The following is a 9,866-nucleotide window of genomic DNA, read 5'->3' as shown; positions in this document are numbered from 1 at the left end:
AGAGCAGAGGTTTCCTGGGGCCATGAGAGGAGGGTTGACTGCAAAAAGGCATGGGAGGACTTTCTGAGGTGATGGAAATATTCTATATCACAATTGTGGTGGTGGTTGCACGGGCACACAGATCTGTCAAAACTCATTGAACTGTACACTTAAGATGGGTGCATTTTTATTGTACATAAATGATATCTCAATAAAAGTGATTTTAAAAACAGGCTTCATAATAGCAGCCCAGTAAAAGGATCCCTCCCTCCCTCCCTCTCTTCCTTTCTTCCTTTTCTTTCCTGTCTTTCTCTCTCTCTGTCTCTTTCTCTCTGTCTCTCTCTCTGTCTCTTTCTCTCTGTCTCTCTCTCTCTTCCCCTCCTCTCCCCTCCCCTCCCCTCCCTCCCCTCCCCTCCCTTTCCCTTCCTCCCCTCCCCTCCCTTTCCCTTCCTCCCCTCCCCTCCCTTTCCCTTCCTCCCCTCCCCTTCCCTTCTCTTCCCTTCCTTTCTTGTTTCGCTTTGTCACCCAGGAGTGCAATGGCACCATCTCAGTTCACTGCAACCTCCACCTCCCAGGTTCAAGTAATTCTCTTGCCTCAGCCTCCCTAGTAGCTGGGATTGCAGGCACCCGCCACCAGGCTTGGCTAATTTTTTGTATTTTTAGTAGAGATGGGGTTTCAACCATGTTAGCCAGGCTGGTCTCAAACTCCTGGCCTCAAGTGATCCACCTGCCTCAGCCTCCCAAAGTGCTGAGATTACAGGCGTGAGCCACCACGCCTGGCTCCATCTTTCTATTGAATAGCAGGATAGCTGAGAAGCCTACCTGTTTCCGTGAAGAACAGACTTTCTTCAGACCACCACTTCTACTTGATTAACCATATTATCAAAACTTTCTAGTTCACGTGTTTGTCAATATATTTATTTTTCTTTTGTTTTCTTTTTTACAAATACACCCCAATTATTGGATGACAATGTGATTTTTTATCAGCACAGACTAAAATAAGTTTTTACACTACAGCACTGGAATACACAAACACATTAAGATATAAATGATTTCCCTGTAATTAAAAGGTTACTTCATTCCTAACAGTAGAATTTTTCTAATTGTATATTTTTTCTTTTTTTTTCAAATAAATCCACAGCCAACAACATGTAATTGTATATTTTTCCTTTTCAAAGAAAAAACCTACAACATTCTTTTATAATTTTAATTTTTGTTTTTATTTATTATTATTATTATTATTTTGAGAGAAGTCTCGCTCTTATCCCCCAGGTTTGAGTGCAATGGCTCAAACTCCGCTCACTGCAACCTCTACCTCCCGGGTTCAAACGGTTCTCTTGCCTCTGCCTCCCAAGTAGCTGGGATTAAGTCGCCTGCCATCACACCTGGCTAATTTTTGTATATTTTAGTAGAGACCATGTTGGCCAGGCTGGTTTCAAACTCCTGACCTCAAGTGATCCGCCCGCCTCAGCCTCCCAAAGTGCTGGGATTACAGGCATGAGCCACTGCGCCCGGCCTATTTTAATTTTTTTGAGACAGAGTCTCACTCTGTCGCCCAGGCTGGGAGTACGGTGGCACGATGTTGGCTCACTGCATCCTCTGCCTCCTTGTTTCAAGTAATTATCCTGCCTAGCCTCCCGAGTAGCTGGGACTACAGGCTCCTGCCATCACGCCTGGCTAACTTTTTGTATTTTTAGTAGAGACGGGGTTTCACCATGTTGGTCAGGCTGGTCTTGAACTCCTGACCTTGTGATCTGCTCGCCTCGGCCTCCCAAAGTGCTGGGATTACAGGCGTGAGCCACCGCACCCAGCCATTTTTTTTTTTTTTTTTTTTTGTGACACAGTTTATCTCTGTCACCTAGGCTGGAGCTCAGTGGCACGATCTTGGCTCACTGCAACCCCTGCCTCCTGGGTTCAAGCAATTTTTGAACCTCAGCCTCCCAGGTAGATGGGACTACAGGTGTGCGCCACCACACTCAGATAATTTTTGTATTTTTATTCTTTTTTATTTTATTTTTTGAGACAGAATATCACTCTGTAGCCCAGGTTGGAGTGCAGTGGCATTATTTCAGCTAACTGCGTCCTCTGCTTCCTGGTTCAAGAGATTCTCTTGCCTCCGCCTCCCACGTAGCTAGGATTACAGGCGTGCACCACCACGCCCAATTAATTTTTGTATTTTTAGTAGAGATGTGGTTTTGCCATGTTGGCCAGGCTGGTCTTGAACCCCTGACCTCAAGTGATCTGCCCGCCTCAGCCTCCCAAAGTGCTGGGATTACAGGCATGAGCCACCATTCCCTGCAAAACCTAGAACATTCTATTCCACATTGGCTTAAGCAGGAAAGGAAATTTGTTGGCTCTTGCAGCTGACAATTGCAGGGGGTAGCACTGGCTTCAGACACTGCCAGATCTAGTATTGAAACATAGCCATTGCAAAGTCTAGCTTCATTCTCAGGTAGACGCTTTATTTGGGAAACAGAGAAGACCACTTGTAGTTCTAGGCTGGTATCCCGCGAGCTCAGCAACCAAAGTGCCTCTTTTTGCCAATAGTTCTGGAAAGCTCTGGGGCTTTCATCAGCCCAGGCTGGGTCTTGTGCCTGGCCTGGAACCAATCACTGTGGCCAAGGAATATGCTGCTAAGCCAAGTCCTGGGTTGCTCAGCACCATGAACCACTTGGATGAATCTCTCCAAAGTAACCCCAGGCTGTGGCTGGGTCTCTTCATGCACTTCCTACTTCCTCCTCTCCTTTTTCTGATTCAGTGTAGCAGACATCTATTGCTTCTGCCTTCCCTGGATCTAGTCCCCCTTAATCTATACAGATATTGATGAACAAGACAAATGCCTAGTTGTACCAAGCCACTGGATCCAGCCACACCTGAAGTCAGGGCTACTTCTAGACTACCAATTTTCCTCCCGACTTAGGTCAGTCTGAATGTCATTTTCAGTTAGTTGCAACCATAAATGTCCTTCACTCTTAAACCAGTTTGAATGAGATCTTTAGTTAACTGAGGAGGAAATAAATAATTTGCAAGGGACGGAAACTCAAATTAGTAGAGCCTAAAAGGCATGTATTGCATTAGTTACTAAGGGAAAAATAGTAATTTCACAGTGGATAAACCTGACAGATGTCACCTTCCCCAGATGATCAAAGTTAATGCTACCAGTCATGGGACAAACTGACACAAGGGGCCCCTGATATAAAATACTGAGAAGGTGCCGGGCGTGGTGGCTCATACCTGTAATCCCAGCACTTTGGGAGGCCAAGGTGGGCAGATCACCTCAGGTCAGGAGTTCGAGACCAGCCTGACCAACACGGCGAAACCCCGTCTCTACTAAAAATATAAAAATTAGCTGGGCATGGTGGCGCGTGCCTGTAATCCCACCTACTTGGGAGGCTTGAACCCAGGAGGCGGAGGCTGCAGTGAACCGAGACTGTGCCACTGCACTCCAGCCTGGGCGACAGAGTGAGACTCTGTCTCAAAAAAAAAAAGAAAAATTACTGAGAAGGATACAACCACATGTTACTAATACTACTGACTATAAAAGTGCATAACCTGAGCCGGGGCTCATGCCTGTAATCCCAGCACTTTGGGAGGCCAAGATGTGTAGATTGCTTGAGACCAGGAGTTTGAGACCAGCCTGGGCAAAATGGTGAAACCCTGTTTTTACAAAATAATACAAAAATTAGCTGGACATGGTGGTGTGCAACTGTAGCCTCAAGTACTCAGGAGGCTGAGGTGGGAGGATTGCTTGAGCCCAGGAATTCAAGGCTGCAGTGAGCCATAATCACACCACTGCACTCCAGCCTGGGCAACAGAACCAGACCCTGTCTCAACAAACAAACAAAGAGTCTGGTTACCTTTGGGAGAGAGGGGGATGGTGATTGAAACTGGCACCAGGAAAGCTTGGAGTGAGAATGCGCATAATGTTCTTTTCTTTTCTTTCTTTCTTTTTTTTTTTTGATATGGTGTCTTGCTCTGTCTCCCAGGCTGGAGTGCAGTGGTGTGATTATGGCTCACTGCAGCCTCCAACTCTTGGGCTCAAGCGATCCTCCCACCTTAGCCTCCTTTGTAGCTGGGACTACAAGTGTGCACCACCACACATGGCTAATTTTTTTTCTTTGTAGAGACAGAGTTTCACTACGTTGTCCAGGTTGGGCCCAAGTGATCCTCCTGCCTTGGCCTCCCAAAGTGCTGGGATTACGAAGTTGTTTTCTTGACTTGGGTGTTAGTTATACAAGTGTCACTTGCGTTAAATTTACTTTCTGGTCACTCTCTGAAAATTCATACTGAACACATGATATGGGCACATTTCTTTTTTTTTTTTTTTTTTTTTTTTTTTTTTGAGACGGAGTCTCGCTCTGTCGCCCAGGCTGGAGTGCAGTGTCGCAATCTCGGCTCACTGCAAGCTCCGCCTCCCGGGTTCACGCCATTCTCCTGCCTCAGCCTCTCCGAGTAGCTGGGACTACAGGCGCCCGCCACCACGCCCGGCTAATTTTTTGTATTTTTAGTAGAAACGGGGTTTCACCGTGGTCTCGATCTCCTGACCTCGTGATCCGCCCGCCTCGGCCTCCCAAAGTGCTGGGATTACAAGCGTGAGCCACCGCGCCCGGCCCACATTTCTTTATGTGTGCTATACTTCATTCAGAATTTTACATTACATCTCTTAGGTGTCATTGTGGTTGGAATTGTGATTTTTCTGATATGATGTACAACCATTGGTACCATTCTGAACAAAAAAGTACACAATCTTCACTTTCTTTACATTAGAAGCCAGGCACAGTGGCTCACGCCTGTAATCCTAAGACTTTGGGAGGCCAAGGCGGGAGGATCACTTGAGTTCAGGAATTCGAGACTAGCCTGGCAAACATGGTGAAACCCCATCTGTATTAAAAATACAAAAAATTAGCTGGGCGTGGTGGCACAGGCCTGTAATCCCAGCTACTTGGGAGGCTGAGGCAGGAGAATCACTTGAACCCTGGAGGTGGAGGTTCTAGTGAGTTGAGATGGCACCACTGCACTCCAGCCTGAGCAACAGAGCGAGATTCTGTCTCCAAAAAAAATAAATAAATAAAAATAAATTTACATCATAGTTTCATTTCAGAAAATGTCAATATATTTTAAACCATACCAAAATGTTGTGTGTATGTGTATATGTGTTATATTAATAATTTCAGATAACTATAAACTTATTTTACCCAGAGAAGTGCCTGTAAAGACATTTACAAACTGTTCTGGATGCAGATTTCAGCGTCCAGCATTCCTGGTCCCTACGTCTAGACGCCTGTAATGCCCTCCAATCAATGCTGCAGCCAAAAACAATTATGCAAATTTCCCAAGCTCCCACCAGGGTGCGGTAGTGTCCTGTTTGAGAAGAACCAATCCATGAGGGGATTCTGAATGAGTGTGTGTGTGTGTGTGTGTGTGTGTGTGTGTGTGTGTGTACACTGGGTTCCAGAGCTCAGGGGAGAGGTCTGTGCTGGATATTAAAACTGGCTGGAGTGTCCTCTGCTCCTAAGCTGTCACCAAACTCCAGTATTAAGGGATAAGTAGCTGTGCAGTGGGTGGAGGCAAAGAAGACTCCAGGAGCACGGTGTGGGAAGGGATTTCCCTAAAATTGTTGCTGGAGAATAACCCCCAAGTCAGGGAGTGGTAGGAATTAAGGCTAGTGGGATGGCCAAAGATAAACCACAAAGCTCATCTTATGGGTTTGTGCTTTATCCTGTGGGTGACAGGAAGCCATTGAGTCGCTGCAGCAGCAGTGACGGACGGCATTTATGAGCTTCTAACACATGCCAGCCCGCATTCTATGTTCTGTATATGTATCACCTCCTGGAACCATCAGAGTCACACATGAGTCCAGTTTTTTGTTTCATTTTGTTTTTAATTATTTATTTATTTAGAGACAGAGTGCACCTGTGTTGCTGCTGGAGTGTAGTTATGCAATCTCGGCTCACTGCAACCTCGGCTCACTGCAACCTCCACCTCTTGGGTTCAAGCGATTCTCGTGCCTCAGCCTCCCGAGTAGCTGGGATTACAGGCCCTGCCACCATGCCCAGCTAATTTTTGTATTTTTAGTAGAGAAGGGGTTTCGCCATGTTGGCCAGGCTGGTCTCAAATTCCTGACCTCAGGTGATCCACCCTCCTCAGCCTCCCAAAGTGCTGGGACTGCAGGCATGAGCCACCGCGCCCCAGGTAGGTTTTGTGCATTGGTTGAGCACTCTTGAGGCTCCAGAAACAGGCGCAGCACTGAAGCTGGCCGGAATACCTTATTCTTCAACCCCAATGACTGGTATGGGGTCACCTGGTGACCCAACCAGAGCGAATAAGAGGCGGACTCTCCCACCTATGGCTCTCTCTCTGTGCTGGTGTTAGAGCCCCTTTGCCTCTTACCACAAAATGGATGATCACCCACAGAAAGACCGGCTGGGAACTTTATTCCAGAACCTTTTATGGCTACTGTCGAGCAGCCCATTGTGTTCTGTTTTGCAGGGCACTCAGGATTCCCCAGTGACCAGGTGTGGGTGGCTCATGTCTGTAATCCAAGCACTTTGGGAGGCTGAGACGGGAGGACCACTTGAGACCAGGAGTTCCAGACCAGCCCAGGCAACACAGAGAGACCCCATCTCTACAAAAAATACAAAAATTACCCAGCTGTGGTGCCACACTCCTGTAGTCCCAGCTACTCGGGAGACTGAGGCAGGAGGATCCCTTGAGCCCAGTAGTTCAAGGCTGCAGTGAGCTATGAGAGCTATGATTGATCACACTGCTGTACTCCAGCCTGGGTGACAGAACAGGACCCTGTCTCTAAAACAAAACAAAACAAAACAAAACAGAAATTATCCCCACCTAGTCTCTCCTTCCCCCACACTCTCATTTTCAACTTCACTTTCTCGCAATCAAGGTTGTGTGCTTCAGATAGGTGAGAAAATTGCTTTTCCTTCCTATAGCCATATTTGTTTCTACCTCCTTGCCTTTAACTTGTCTGTGGTCTCAACTTGGTATACCCACCCTCTTGATGCAACAGAATTGGTGGAGCATCTAGTCCAGGCTACACTCTGGAGGATGCAAAGATAAATAATAGACCTGGGTATCTTCACTGTTCTGCCATTTCAGTATGATGTGTTTAGGCATGGATTTCTTTAGTGTTTGTTTGTTTGTTTTGAGATGGAGTCTCAGTCTGTCGCCCAGGCTGGAGTGCAATGGGCGATCTCAGCTCACTGCAACCTCTGCCTTCCGGGTTCAAGCGATTCTTCTGCCTCAGCCTCCCGAGTAGCTGGGATTACCAGCACATGCCACCATGCCCGACTAATTTTTGTATTTTTAGTAGAGGCAGGTTTTCACCATATTGGCCAGCTGGTCTCGAACTCCTGACCTCGTGATCTGCCTGCCTCAGCCTCCCAAAGTGTTGGGATTACAGGTGTAAGCCACCACACCCAGCCTCTTTTGTTTTATCTAGCTTAAGATACCTTTGCTTCTTTGTGAATTTGTATTTTTCATCGGTTCTGGAAAATTCTCAGCCATTATTTCTTCTAAGATTGCCTCTCTTCTATTCTCTCTATCTCTTTTTTTTTTTTTTTTTTTGAGACGGAGTCTCGCTCTGTCGCCTAGGCTGGAGTGCAGTGGCGCATCTTGGCTCACTGCAAGCTCTGCCTCCCGGGTTCACGCCATTCTCCTGTCTCAGCCTCTCCAACTAGCTGGGACTACAGGCGCCCGCCACCACGCCCGGCTAATTTTTTTGTATTTTTAGTAGAGACGGGGTTTCATCGTGGTCTCGATCTCCTGACCTCGTGATCCGCCCGCCTCGGCCTCCCAAAGTGCTGGGATTACAAGCGTGTATTCTCTCTATCTCTAATTTCTACTTTTTTTTTTTTTTTTTTTTTTTGAGACGGAGTCTTACTCTGTCGCCCAGGCTAGAGTGCAGTAGCACCATCTCGGCTCACTGCAACCTCCACCTCCCCGGTTCAAGCGATTCTCCTGCCTGAGCCTCCTGAGTAGTTGGGACTACAGGCACCCGCCATCAAGCCTGGCTAATTTTTGTATTTTTAGTAGAGGTGGAGTTTCACCATGTTGGCCAGGCTGGTCTCAAACTACTGACCTCAGGTGATCCGCCCGCCTCGGCCTCCCAAAGTGCTGGGATTACAGGCGTGAGCCACCACGCCCGGCCTAATTTGTACTTTTGAGACTTTCTTAAATACCTGATGTATGCCCCCCTTTATATATCCATCTCTTTGTCTCTCTGTGCTGGATCATTTTGACATGGCTCCGATGAGTGGAGGAACACCAGGTTCTTCGTCTGGAGTCGAATTAGATAAAATGACACGGACACACGTGGAGTGGTTTTAAGGAGCCGAGAGTTTAATAGGCCAGAAAGAAGGGAGAAGGCAGAAGGAAGAAGCTCCCCCATACAGAGACAGAGGGATGGGGGGCTCCAAAGCCCAAAGAGGAGACCCCAGATGTGGTGGAAACCAGCCAGGTATATATAGAGGGTGGAGGAGGCAGTGTCTGATTTGTATAGGGCTCAGGGGATTGGTTTGACCAGGCATGTTATTCATGTAGCCCACGAAAAAGCTGGCCCTCCCACCTTAGTCTTTTAATATGCAAATACAGGGCACCATGATGTTCTACACACGTGGGGATATGTGGGGGCAGCCACGTTGCCAGGAATATGTGGGGCAAGGGCAAGAAGGCCTTGGGAATCGCCATGTTTGGGTGGACCCAGTTGGGTGGCCTGCATTTGCATATTAAAGGTTGCCGGCCTGGCTCTAAGAGCTGCTTTAAAAACAAAAACCTCCAGGCCACGCCTGTAATCCCAGCACTTTGGGAGGCCGAGGCGGGTGGATTGCCTTAGCTCAGGAGTTCGAGACCAGCCTGGCCAACATGGTGAAACCCCATCTCTACTAAAAAAATACAAAAACTTAGCTGGGCGTGGCGGCGTGCGCCTGTAGTCCCAGCTACTTGGGAGGCTGAGGTGGAGAATCGCTTGAACCCGGGAGGCGGAGGTTGCAGTGAGCCTAGATGACACCCGTGCATTCCAGCCTGGTGACAGAGCAAGACTATGTCTCATAAAAAAAAAAAAAAAACCAACCAAACAAAAAAAACTTCCAGGCCGGGCGCGACGTCTCACACCTGTAATCCCAGCATTTTGGGAGGCTGAGGTGGGCGGATCACAAGGTCAGGGGTTTGAGACCAGCCTGGCCAACAATGTGAAACCCACGTCTCTACTAAAAAAACACACACACAAAAATTAGCCAGGCGTGGTGGCGTGCGCCTCACGGCGTGCGAAGTAATCACAGCTACTCGGGAGCCTGAGACAGGAGAATGCTTGAATGTGGGAGGTGGAGGTTGCGGTGAGCCGACGTCGTGCACTCCAGCCTGGGCAACAGAGTGAGACCCTGTCTTATCCAGAATCTACTTGAATTGATGTGTTGCAATCTACAAGTCCCTTGTCCAGCAAATACCAAAGAAATCTGTTAAATTAGTTATCCATTCAACAAAAAGAAGTCCATTCAACAAAAAGAAGTCCTGTGCTAAGCAGTAGGGATAAATTGAGTGAGACCCTGTCTCAAAAAAAAAGGTAGGTCTTATCCAGAATCTACTTGAATTGATGTGATGCAATCTACAAGTCCCTTGTCCAGCAAATACCAAAGAAATCTATTAAATTAGTTACCCATTCAACAAAAATAAGTCCATTCAACAAAAAGAAGTCCTGTGCTAAGCAGTAGGGATATATTAATGACAAAACCAAATGTGACCCCCCCGACCTCATGGTGCTCACAGTCTAGCAGGGGTGTGGGGAGAGAAACTGAGTCCTCACTCATAGACGAATAAACATGACGAGAGCTACAAGGCTGGTGTTAAAATGTGAAAGGGTAAAACTCCCCCTCATC

Source organism: Symphalangus syndactylus, chromosome 13, assembly GCF_028878055.3.
Source record: "Symphalangus syndactylus isolate Jambi chromosome 13, NHGRI_mSymSyn1-v2.1_pri, whole genome shotgun sequence".
Taxonomy (NCBI): domain Eukaryota; kingdom Metazoa; phylum Chordata; class Mammalia; order Primates; family Hylobatidae; genus Symphalangus; species Symphalangus syndactylus.
Note: the sequence above shows the minus strand (reverse complement) of the source record.